General features: G+C 51.6%; 14 non-coding genes across 14 annotated transcripts; all 14 read left to right on the forward strand.

Annotated features, from left to right (window-relative positions):
• The first annotated feature begins 360 nt into the window (after positions 1–360).
• TRNAY-GUA (transfer RNA tyrosine (anticodon GUA)) lies at positions 361–449 on the forward strand. Its single transcript is given in 2 exon segments — positions 361–397; positions 414–449. It is a non-coding gene; the product is annotated as a tRNA-Tyr (tRNA).
• Positions 450–768: 319 nt separating this feature from the next.
• On the forward strand, positions 769–841 carry TRNAA-AGC (transfer RNA alanine (anticodon AGC)). Its single transcript has one exon. It is a non-coding gene; the product is annotated as a tRNA-Ala (tRNA).
• Positions 842–1550: 709 nt separating this feature from the next.
• On the forward strand, positions 1551–1639 carry TRNAY-GUA (transfer RNA tyrosine (anticodon GUA)). Its single transcript is given in 2 exon segments — positions 1551–1587; positions 1604–1639. It is a non-coding gene; the product is annotated as a tRNA-Tyr (tRNA).
• Positions 1640–1970: 331 nt separating this feature from the next.
• On the forward strand, positions 1971–2043 carry TRNAA-AGC (transfer RNA alanine (anticodon AGC)). Its single transcript has one exon. It is a non-coding gene; the product is annotated as a tRNA-Ala (tRNA).
• Positions 2044–2751: 708 nt separating this feature from the next.
• On the forward strand, positions 2752–2840 carry TRNAY-GUA (transfer RNA tyrosine (anticodon GUA)). Its single transcript is given in 2 exon segments — positions 2752–2788; positions 2805–2840. It is a non-coding gene; the product is annotated as a tRNA-Tyr (tRNA).
• Positions 2841–3156: 316 nt separating this feature from the next.
• Positions 3157–3229, forward strand: TRNAA-AGC (transfer RNA alanine (anticodon AGC)). Its single transcript has one exon. It is a non-coding gene; the product is annotated as a tRNA-Ala (tRNA).
• A 709-nt stretch (positions 3230–3938) lies between these two features.
• TRNAY-GUA (transfer RNA tyrosine (anticodon GUA)) lies at positions 3939–4027 on the forward strand. Its single transcript is given in 2 exon segments — positions 3939–3975; positions 3992–4027. It is a non-coding gene; the product is annotated as a tRNA-Tyr (tRNA).
• A 331-nt stretch (positions 4028–4358) lies between these two features.
• On the forward strand, positions 4359–4431 carry TRNAA-AGC (transfer RNA alanine (anticodon AGC)). The gene has a single exon. It is a non-coding gene; the product is annotated as a tRNA-Ala (tRNA).
• A 708-nt stretch (positions 4432–5139) lies between these two features.
• On the forward strand, positions 5140–5228 carry TRNAY-GUA (transfer RNA tyrosine (anticodon GUA)). Its single transcript is given in 2 exon segments — positions 5140–5176; positions 5193–5228. It is a non-coding gene; the product is annotated as a tRNA-Tyr (tRNA).
• Positions 5229–5544: 316 nt separating this feature from the next.
• TRNAA-AGC (transfer RNA alanine (anticodon AGC)) lies at positions 5545–5617 on the forward strand. The gene has a single exon. It is a non-coding gene; the product is annotated as a tRNA-Ala (tRNA).
• Positions 5618–6326: 709 nt separating this feature from the next.
• On the forward strand, positions 6327–6415 carry TRNAY-GUA (transfer RNA tyrosine (anticodon GUA)). Its single transcript is given in 2 exon segments — positions 6327–6363; positions 6380–6415. It is a non-coding gene; the product is annotated as a tRNA-Tyr (tRNA).
• A 2632-nt stretch (positions 6416–9047) lies between these two features.
• Positions 9048–9120, forward strand: TRNAA-AGC (transfer RNA alanine (anticodon AGC)). The gene has a single exon. It is a non-coding gene; the product is annotated as a tRNA-Ala (tRNA).
• A 708-nt stretch (positions 9121–9828) lies between these two features.
• TRNAY-GUA (transfer RNA tyrosine (anticodon GUA)) lies at positions 9829–9917 on the forward strand. The gene is given in 2 exon segments: positions 9829–9865; positions 9882–9917. It is a non-coding gene; the product is annotated as a tRNA-Tyr (tRNA).
• A 316-nt stretch (positions 9918–10233) lies between these two features.
• On the forward strand, positions 10234–10306 carry TRNAA-AGC (transfer RNA alanine (anticodon AGC)). Its single transcript has one exon. It is a non-coding gene; the product is annotated as a tRNA-Ala (tRNA).
• The last annotated feature ends 83 nt before the right edge of the window (positions 10307–10389 follow it).

Genomic DNA, 10389 nt, shown 5'->3' on the forward strand with positions numbered 1-10389 from the left:
CTGAAGGCCTACACATGACCTTCTAGCTTCCAGGATGTTACTGAGTAAAGGAATGGCTATATTTTTGTCCAATTCTTGACCAGAAGGCAAAAGAGTGAAAGGGAATCAAGAGAATGCAGCAGGATATACAAGCTCCATGTGACCATGAGGAGAGTCCTTCTGTAGATTATACCATCCAGGGAGCTTGTGGGTTTTGCGTGATTTGACAGGCTAACGGATTGAGAATGGTGTTGTAATGTTGGAGCTGAGGCTATTTGAAGCAGGATGTGGTAATAGAGGCATGATGGTGAACTTTGGCTTGGGAAAAAAGGCGCTGTCTGAGTGAGTGCTGGGCGAGGTCCTGGGCATGTTCCCATGCTTCCTTCGATAGCTCAGCTGGTAGAGCGGAGGACTGTAGGCTCCCTTGCATGGCCATCCTTAGGTCGCTGGTTCAACTCCGGCTCGAAGGAGTGATCTTTTGGCTCTGGGCCAGGTCCTGCACTGGCACCACTGCCTTTTGGCCCTGCAAGGGGTCTCCCATTCAAAGGGCTGTCTAATCATGCGTTCTTGTTCAATTTTGGGCAGATGACCAGGCAAGACCTTTTTTGGTGAACCCTTGGGCAAGGGATGGTGATTCTGACCCCTGCGGTTGTTTGCAATCACCTCCAGCAGCAAAGGGAGTGGGTGAGTTGGTGGTGGTTTGTGAGCAAAACCAATGTGAGACCCAGGTTTTGGGTGCAGGTCTGGGTGCCTGGGAGATGAGAGGACCTCAGGTAGAGGCTGCAGGGTGGGGAATTAGCTCAAGTGGTAGAGCGCTCGCTTAGCATGTGAGAGGTAGCGGGATCGATGCCCGCATTCTCCAATGCTTTTCGTTCCTCCTTGCCTGGACAAAGGGCCCTTTCGTGGGGATCCCTCTGTCCTCTGGGGACTCTGGGCAGGTCTATGGTGTGCCCTGGATTTATAGGGGAGGATGACATCAAGTGTTGTAGCAAGAGTACTATGGGCAGCTTGACAGAAGAATTGATCTCCTCCCTCTTTGCTTGACTGTGCTCAAATATCAAACCCAGTACCGAAAAGGACATCAATGAAATGGAGTAACCACACTGGAATGCCTCCAAGAAACTCAAGTAACAATGGATTTCTTTTCAAGAATGGGCTGAGGAGACTGGGTACGTTCAGTTCGGAGAAAGAGAGGTTCAGAGAACTTGTTGCAGTGCTTAGGCTTAGGTTACAGAAGAGCAGAATGGGTGTCATTTTGTTTTGTCTTATGCTTGAGCAGAATGCAAAAGACAGCACAGTGAAGGGGAATCAAGGGAAAATGCAGAAGGACATGGGTAAGTTCTGTGGCTATGAGGAGAGTCCATCTTAAGGAAATGACATCCAAGGAGCTCATGGAGCATTTCTGTGGTTTTCATGGCTGATGGGCTAAAGGAGCAAGGAGCTGCAATGTTGGAGCTGAGGCTGTTTGAAGCAGGATGTGGCAATAGAGGCATGATGGCGAACTTTGGCTTGGGAAAAAAGGTGCTGTCTGAGTGAGTGTTGGGCAAGGTCCTGGGCATGTTCCCATGCTTCCTTCGATAGCTCAGCTGGTAGAGCGGAGGACTGTAGGCTCCCTTGCATGGCCATCCTTAGGTCGCTGGTTCAACTCCGGCTCGAAGGAGTGATCTTTTGGCTCTGGGCCAGATCCTCTGGCACCACTGCCTTTTCATCCTGCAAGGGGTCTCCCATTTAAAGGGCTGTCTAATCATGCATTCTTGTTTAATTTTGGGCAGATGACCAGGCAAGACCTTTTTTGGTGAACCCTTGGGCAAGGGATGGTGATTCTGACCCCTGCGGTTGTTCGCAGTCACCTCCAGCAGCAAAGGGAGTGGGTGAGTCGGTAGTGGTTTGCGAGCAAAACCAATGTGAGACCCAGGTTTTGGGTGCAGGGAATCCCGGGTCAGGTGTGGGTGCCTGGGAGAGGAGAGGACCTCAAGTAGAGGCTGCAGGGTGGGGAATTAGCTCAAGTGGTAGAGCGCTCGCTTAGCATGTGAGAGGTAGCGGGATCGATGCCCGCATTCTCCAATGCTTTTCATTCTTCCTTGCCTGGACACAGGGGTCTTTGCCAGGGGTGTGTCCTCTCTTATGTTGTGGGTGCTCACAGTATACCTAGAATACAGCTGGTAGGAGAACATCCAGGTTTGTTCTAAGATTAGCAAGGGCAGTTTAGCAGAGGATATGTCTGGATTTCCATTACAGATGTCAAATATCTCAAGTACTGTGTCCAGTTTTAAGATCACTTATACCAATGGAGCAACTCTAGTTAAGTGCAGCCAAGACATTCAGTGATTGGAGACATTCCTCTGTATGCAGCGTCAAGGAAAATGGGAATGTTCAGCCTGGATATAGAGAGGTTCTGAAGGCCTACACATGACCTTCTAGCTTCCAGGATGTTACTAAGTAGAGGAATGGCTATATTTTTGTCCAATTCTTGACCAGAAGGCAAAAGAGTGAAAGGGAATCAAGAGAATGCAGCAGGATATACAAGCTCCATGTGACCATGAGTAGAGTCCTTCTGTAGATTATACCATCCAGGGAGCTTGTGGAGTGTATCTGCTTGTGGGTTTTGCGTGATTTGACAGGCTAACGGGTTGAGAATGGTGTTGTAATGTTGGAGGTGAGGCTGTTTGAAGCAGGATGTGGTAATAGAGGCATGATGGTGAACTTTGGCTTGGGAAAAAAGGCGCTGTCTGAGTGAGTGTTGGGCGAGGTCCTGGGCATGTTCCCATGCTTCCTTCGATAGCTCAGCTGGTAGAGCGGAGGACTGTAGGCTCCCTTGCATGGCCATCCTTAGGTCGCTGGTTCAACTCTGGCTCGAAGGAGTGATCTTTTGGCTCTGGGCCAGATCCTCTGGCACCACTGCCTTTTCATCCTGCAAGGGGTATCCCATTCAAAGGGATGTCTAATCATGCGTTCTTGTTCAATTTTGGGCAGATGACCAGGCAAGACCTTTTTTGGTGAACCCTTGGGCAAGGGATGGTGATTCTGACCCCTGCGGTTGTTCGCAGTCACCTCCAGCAGCAAAGGGAGTGGGTGAGTTGGTGGTGGTTTGCGAGCAAAACCAATGTGAGACCCAGGTTTTCGGTGCAGGTCTGGGTGCCTGGGAGAGGAGAGGACCTCAGGTAGAGGCTGCAGGGTGGGGAATTAGCTCAAGTGGTAGAGCGCTCGCTTAGCATGTGAGAGGTAGCGGGATCGATGCCCGCATTCTCCAATGCTTTTCGTTCCTCCTTGCCTGGACAAAGGGCCCTTTCGTGGGGATCCCTCTGTCCTCTGGGGACTCTGGGCAGGTCTATGGTGTGCCCTGGATTTATAGGGGTGGATGACATCAAGTGTTGTAGCAAGAGTACTATGGGCAGCTTGACAGAAGAATTGATCTCCTCCCTCTTTGCTTGACTGTGCTCAAATATCAAACCCAGTACCGAAAAGGACATCAATGAAATGGAGTAACCACACTGGAATGCCTCCAAGAAACTCAAGTAACAATGGATTTCTTTTCAAGAATGGGCTGAGGAGACTGGGTACGTTCAGTTCGGAGAAAGAGAGGTTCAGAGAACTTGTTGCAGTGCTTAGGCTTAGGTTACAGAAGAGCAGAATGGGTGTCATTTTGTTTTGTCTTATGCTTGAGCAGAATGCAAAAGACAGCACAGTGAAGGGGAATCAAGGGAAAATGCAGAAGGACATGGGTAAGTTCTGTGGCTATGAGGAGAGTCCATCTTAAGGAAATGACATCCAAGGAGCTCATGGAGCATTTCTGTGGTTTTCATGGCTGATGGGCTAAAGGAGCAAGGAGCTGCAATGTTGGAGCTGAGGCTGTTTGAAGCAGGATGTGGCAATAGAGGCATGATGGCGAACTTTGGCTTGGGAAAAAAGGTGCTGTCTGAGTGAGTGTTGGGCAAGGTCCTGGGCATGTTCCCATGCTTCCTTCGATAGCTCAGCTGGTAGAGCGGAGGACTGTAGGCTCCCTTGCATGGCCATCCTTAGGTCGCTGGTTCAACTCCGGCTCGAAGGAGTGATCTTTTGGCTCTGGGCCAGATCCTCTGGCACCACTGCCTTTTCATCCTGCAAGGGGTCTCCCATTTAAAGGGCTGTCTAATCATGCATTCTTGTTTAATTTTGGGCAGATGACCAGGCAAGACCTTTTTTGGTGAACCCTTGGGCAAGGGATGGTGATTCTGACCCCTGCGGTTGTTCGCAGTCACCTCCAGCAGCAAAGGGAGTGGGTGAGTCGGTAGTGGTTTGCGAGCAAAACCAATGTGAGACCCAGGTTTTGGGTGCAGGGAATCCCGGGTCAGGTGTGGGTGCCTGGGAGAGGAGAGGACCTCAAGTAGAGGCTGCAGGGTGGGGAATTAGCTCAAGTGGTAGAGCGCTCGCTTAGCATGTGAGAGGTAGCGGGATCGATGCCCGCATTCTCCAATGCTTTTCATTCTTCCTTGCCTGGACACAGGGGTCTTTGCCAGGGGTGTGTCCTCTCTTATGTTGTGGGTGCTCACAGTATACCTAGAATACAGCTGGTAGGAGAACATCCAGGTTTGTTCTAAGATTAGCAAGGGCAGTTTAGCAGAGGATATGTCTGGATTTCCATTACAGATGTCAAATATCTCAAGTACTGTGTCCAGTTTTAAGATCACTTATACCAATGGAGCAACTCTAGTTAAGTGCAGCCAAGACATTCAGTGATTGGAGACATTCCTCTGTATGCAGCGTCAAGGAAAACGGGAATGTTCAGCCTGGATATAGAGAAGTTCTGAAGGCCTACACATGACCTTCTAGCTTCCAGGATGTTACTAAGTAGAGGAATGGCTATATTTTTGTCCAATTCTTGACCAGAAGGCAAAAGAGTGAAAGGGAATCAAGAGAATGCAGCAGGATATACAAGCTCCATGTGACCATGAGTAGAGTCCTTCTGTAGATTATACCATCCAGGGAGCTTGTGGAGTGTATCTGCTTGTGGGTTTTGCGTGATTTGACAGGCTAACGGGTTGAGAATGGTGTTGTAATGTTGGAGGTGAGGCTGTTTGAAGCAGGATGTGGTAATAGAGGCATGATGGTGAACTTTGGCTTGGGAAAAAAGGCGCTGTCTGAGTGAGTGTTGGGCGAGGTCCTGGGCATGTTCCCATGCTTCCTTCGATAGCTCAGCTGGTAGAGCGGAGGACTGTAGGCTCCCTTGCATGGCCATCCTTAGGTCGCTGGTTCAACTCTGGCTCGAAGGAGTGATCTTTTGGCTCTGGGCCAGATCCTCTGGCACCACTGCCTTTTCATCCTGCAAGGGGTATCCCATTCAAAGGGATGTCTAATCATGCATTCTTGTTCAATTTTGGGCAGATGACCAGGCAAGACCTTTTTTGGTGAACCCTTGGGCAAGGGATGGTGATTCTGACCCCTGCGGTTGTTCGCAGTCACCTCCAGCAGCAAAGGGAGTGGGTGAGTTGGTGGTGGTTTGCGAGCAAAACCAATGTGAGACCCAGGTTTTCGGTGCAGGTCTGGGTGCCTGGGAGAGGAGAGGACCTCAGGTAGAGGCTGCAGGGTGGGGAATTAGCTCAAGTGGTAGAGCGCTCGCTTAGCATGTGAGAGGTAGCGGGATCGATGCCCGCATTCTCCAATGCTTTTCGTTCCTCCTTGCCTGGACAAAGGGCCCTTTCGTGGGGATCCCTCTGTCCTCTGGGGACTCTGGGCAGGTCTATGGTGTGCCCTGGATTTATAGGGGAGGATGACATCAAGTGTTGTAGCAAGAGTACTATGGGCAGCTTGACAGAAGAATTGATCTCCTCCCTCTTTGCTTGACTGTGCTCAAATATCAAACCCAGTACCGAAAAGGACATCAATGAAATGGAGTAACCACACTGGAATGCCTCCAAGAAACTCAAGTAACAATGGATTTCTTTTCAAGAATGGGCTGAGGAGACTGGGTACGTTCAGTTCGGAGAAAGAGAGGTTCAGAGAACTTGTTGCAGTGCTTAGGCTTAGGTTACAGAAGAGCAGAATGGGTGTCATTTTGTTTTGTCTTATGCTTGAGCAGAATGCAAAAGACAGCACAGTGAAGGGGAATCAAGGGAAAATGCAGAAGGACATGGGTAAGTTCTGTGGCTATGAGGAGAGTCCATCTTTAGGAAATGACATCCAAGGAGCTCATGGAGCATTTCTGTGGTTTGCATGGCTGATGGGCTAAAGGAGCAAGGAGCTGCAATGTTGGAGCTGAGGCTGTTTGAAGCAGGATGTGGCAATAGAGGCATGATGGCGAACTTTGGCTTGGGAAAAAAGGTGCTGTCTGAGTGAGTGTTGGGCAAGGTCCTGGGCATGTTCCCATGCTTCCTTCGATAGCTCAGCTGGTAGAGCGGAGGACTGTAGGCTCCCTTGCATGGCCATCCTTAGGTCGCTGGTTCAACTCCGGCTCGAAGGAGTGATCTTTTGGTCTGGGCCAGATCCTCTGGCACCACTGCCTTTTCATCCTGCAAGGGGTCTCCCATTTAAAGGGCTGTCTAATCATGCATTCTTGTTTAATTTTGGGCAGATGACCAGGCAAGACCTTTTTTGGTGAACCCTTGGGCAAGGGATGGTGATTCTGACCCCTGGGGTTGTTCGCAGTCACCTCCAGCTGTTGTAACGTGTGTCCTTCCTGTCCCTGACCCCGCCCCCCTGACCCCTTCTGACTGGATGTGAGTCAGGACCGCCCCCCATCCCTAGAGATAAAATCCCCAGCAAGATCCGGAACAGCCTCTTTGGTTCTGGGCTCGTATGGAACCTGTACCCTCCCTCGCCTTCCCTTCCCCCTCCCCAGTCTCCCCACTCCTCCCCTGTTTTCCTCAATAAAAACACCATGCAGACCAGGAACCAAACAGCTGCCTTTCTAAACCTGCAACGCTTCTACAAGGACCGCGTCTGACCAGCCCCACAGCTCGTGGCCATGGAATGACCATCCTGCGTGTTCCGGTTCTGGGGCAGCCCTCCCCCCCGCAGCAGGGGAGAGCTGCCTTCAGGTTTTGCACTGCTGCAATTGGTGGAGAATGCGGGCAGCGGTAAGAACTTGCCTAGACACGCCGGGGAGCAGCGGAGCCCGCGGGAGCTGGGGGGCGGCGGGAGCCGGCGGCGCTCGGGGAACGGCGGGGCCGGCGGCGCAGCCACGCCGGGCCGGCCCGAAAGGCCGGGCTGGGCAGGGCCGAGCTGGCCGCTGGCCCGCGGGGCCCACGCCTCCCCGCCGGCCCGCGCGGGGCTGCGGCGGAGCGGCGAACGCACGGCGGGGAGCCGCCGACGCAGCGGGACGCTGCCTGCGCTGCAGACGGAGACCACCCTGGCCGCGTGGCCCGCACATGGGCGCCGCCATCTTGTGAGCCGCCATTTTGTGTCGCGGGCGCCCCTCCCCCGGCGAGACCAACTCTGCACAGCCAAACACCATCTCTGCTGTGCAGCACACGCGTTGGCCGCGCGCTGTGAGACTCTTTAAAGACACAGGCGAGTCCCAAGAAGAGGACCCTGAAGGGACTTGTAGAAAACTTGTGAAGTCTGTATTGAGTTGCTGAGGATAAAACAGTGATGAAGAGGACTGCAAGGGACCGGAAAGCAGTGACCAGTCTTGTCAGTCGGCAAAAGTCTATCAAGAGTAAGAGAGACTCTAGTGGTGAGCCGATAGCGCCTACAGTGCCTATTCAGGGAAATTTTCCGACCCTGGACCTCTGCTAAAGGTGTAGTTTGCAGCAGAGGAGGAGTGAATGTTTGTATGAATGTGATTTGGAGGCACCCCCCAGGGGAGGGGGTGGGAAACGTGTGAATGGCTAAAGGCACCCCCCAGGGGAGGGGGTGCAAAAGTGTGAATGGTTGAGTCATAGAACACGGCAGGGTGTAGGGCTCTGTTTTAAAACCCAGCTAATTCTTTTTTATTTTAACCTTAGACAGATTAACAAGTGTTGCATTTTGAGAATTGGGCTAGAGAGGGCTTCCGGAAAAGGCCCTCTCCACCCAATCCTCAAAAAAGAAAGGTATTTTCTTTAGTTAAAACCCTTTTTCGAGTTACAGTATGTTTTGTTTACCCCTATTAATACCTTTCCTCCTTCCCATGTCCCTTCTTCCCTCCCATTCTGATAAGGAGGTAACTAGCAAGGCTGCATCCCGTCAAAAAAGACGCTGAGTTGCTACCGATACTCTCAGGCGCCTTGCCAGTCCCCCCCTTGTACCATCACCCTTAAAAAATCACTCCTCACCCCCTTTTTTTCTACCCTCTTCTTCCCCAAATAGCCCCTCTACCATGCTCTCTAAAAATTTGCTTTTCGAAAAATCCCTGTGTCTTTCCAGCTGTGTGTAAGCTCTGCCCCTCTCCCTGCATGTCAAAGCTGGGGGGGGCACTGCAGACAGCACAGCCCCGTCGTGCAGCAGAGCAGCAAGATATACCTGACCTCAGCCAAGCAGCTTCAACTCCAGCCCTACTGAAAAAATTTCTACCAGCTCCAAAAGACTCTGAACTAGAAAATTTTTTTTTCCTTTTGTATAAGAGAAAAAGTGGATTTGTTGTAACGTGTGTCCTTCCTGTCCCTGACCCCGCCCCCCTGACCCCTTCTGACTGGATGTGAGTCAGGACCGCCCCCCATCCCTAGAGATAAAATCCCCAGCAAGATCCGGAACAGCCTCTTTGGTTCTGGACTCATATGGAACCTGTACCCTCCCTCGCCTTCCCTTCCCCCTCCCCAGTCTCCCCACTCCTCCCCTGTTTTCCTCAATAAAAACACCATGCAGACCAGGAACCAAACAGCTGCCTTTCTAAACCTGCAACGCTTCTACAAGAACCGCGTCTGACCAGCCCCACAGCTCGTGGCCATGGAATGACCATCCTGCGTGTTCCAGTTCTAGGGCAGCCCTCCCCCGCAGCAGGGGGGGGCTGCCCTCAGGTTTTGCACTGCTGCATCCAGCAGCAAAGGGAGTGGGTGAGTCGGTAGTGGTTTGCGAGCAAAACCAATGTGAGACCCAGGTTTTGGGTGCAGGGAATCCCGGGTCAGGTGTGGGTGCCTGGGAGAGGAGAGGACCTCAGGTAGAGGCTACAGGGTGGGGAATTAGCTCAAGTGGTAGAGCGCTCGCTTAGCATGTGAGAGGTAGCGGGATCGATGCCCGCATTCTCCAATGCTTTTCATTCTTCCTTGCCTGGACACAGGGGTCTTTGCCAGGGGTGTGTCCTCTCTTATGTTGTGGGTGCTCACAGTATACCTAGAATACAGCTGGTAGGAGAACATCCAGGTTTGTTCTAAGATTAGCAAGGGCAGTTTAGCAGAGGATATGTCTGGATTTCCATTACAGATGTCAAATATCTCAAGTACTGTGTCCAGTTTTAAGATCACCTATACCAATGGAGCAACTCTAGTTAAGTACAGCCAAGACATTTAGTGATTGGAGACATTCCTCTGTATGCAGCGTCAAGGAAAACGGGAATGTTCAGCCTGGATATAGAGAGGTTCTGAAGGCCTACACATGACCTTCTAGCTTCCAGGATGTTACTAAGTAGAGGAATGGCTATATTTTTGTCCAATTCTTGACCAGAAGGCAAAAGAGTGAAAGGGAATCAAGAGAATGCAGCAGGATATACAAGCTCCATGTGACCATGAGTAGAGTCCTTCTGTAGATTATACCATCCAGGGAGCTTGTGGAGTGTATCTGCTTGTGGGTTTTGCGTGATTTGACAGGCTAACGGGTTGAGAATGGTGTTGTAATGTTGGAGGTGAGGCTGTTTGAAGCAGGATGTGGTAATAGAGGCATGATGGTGAACTTTGGCTTGGGAAAAAAGGCGCTGTCTGAGTGAGTGTTGGGCGAGGTCCTGGGCATGTTCCCATGCTTCCTTCGATAGCTCAGCTGGTAGAGCGGAGGACTGTAGGCTCCCTTGCATGGCCATCCTTAGGTCGCTGGTTCAACTCCGGCTCGAAGGAGTGATCTTTTGGCTCTGGGCCAGATCCTGTGGCACCACTGCCTTTTCATCCTGCAAGGGGTATCCCATTCAAAGGGATGTCTAATCATGCGTTCTTGTTCAATTTTGGGCAGATGACCAGGCAAGACCTTTTTTGGTGAACCCTTGGGCAAGGGATGGTGATTCTGACCCCTGCGGTTGTTCGCAGTCACCTCCAGCAGCAAAGGGAGTGGGTGAGTTGGTGGTGGTTTGTGAGCAAAACCAATGTGAGACCCAGGTTTTGGGTGCAGGTCTGGGTGCCTGGGAGAGGAGAGGACCTCAGGTAGAGGCTGCAGGGTGGGGAATTAGCTCAAGTGGTAGAGCGCTCGCTTAGCATGTGAGAGGTAGCGGGATCGATGCCCGCATTCTCCAATGCTTTTCGTTCCTCCTTGCCTGGACAAAGGGCCCTTTCGTGGGGATCCCTCTGTCCTCTGGGGACTCTGGGCAGGTCTATG

The sequence above is a fragment of the Lichenostomus cassidix genome, unplaced genomic scaffold (genome assembly GCF_008360975.1).
Source record: "Lichenostomus cassidix isolate B80296 unplaced genomic scaffold, HeHo_3.0 HiC_scaffold_126, whole genome shotgun sequence".
In the NCBI taxonomy this organism is placed as follows: domain Eukaryota; kingdom Metazoa; phylum Chordata; class Aves; order Passeriformes; family Meliphagidae; genus Lichenostomus; species Lichenostomus cassidix.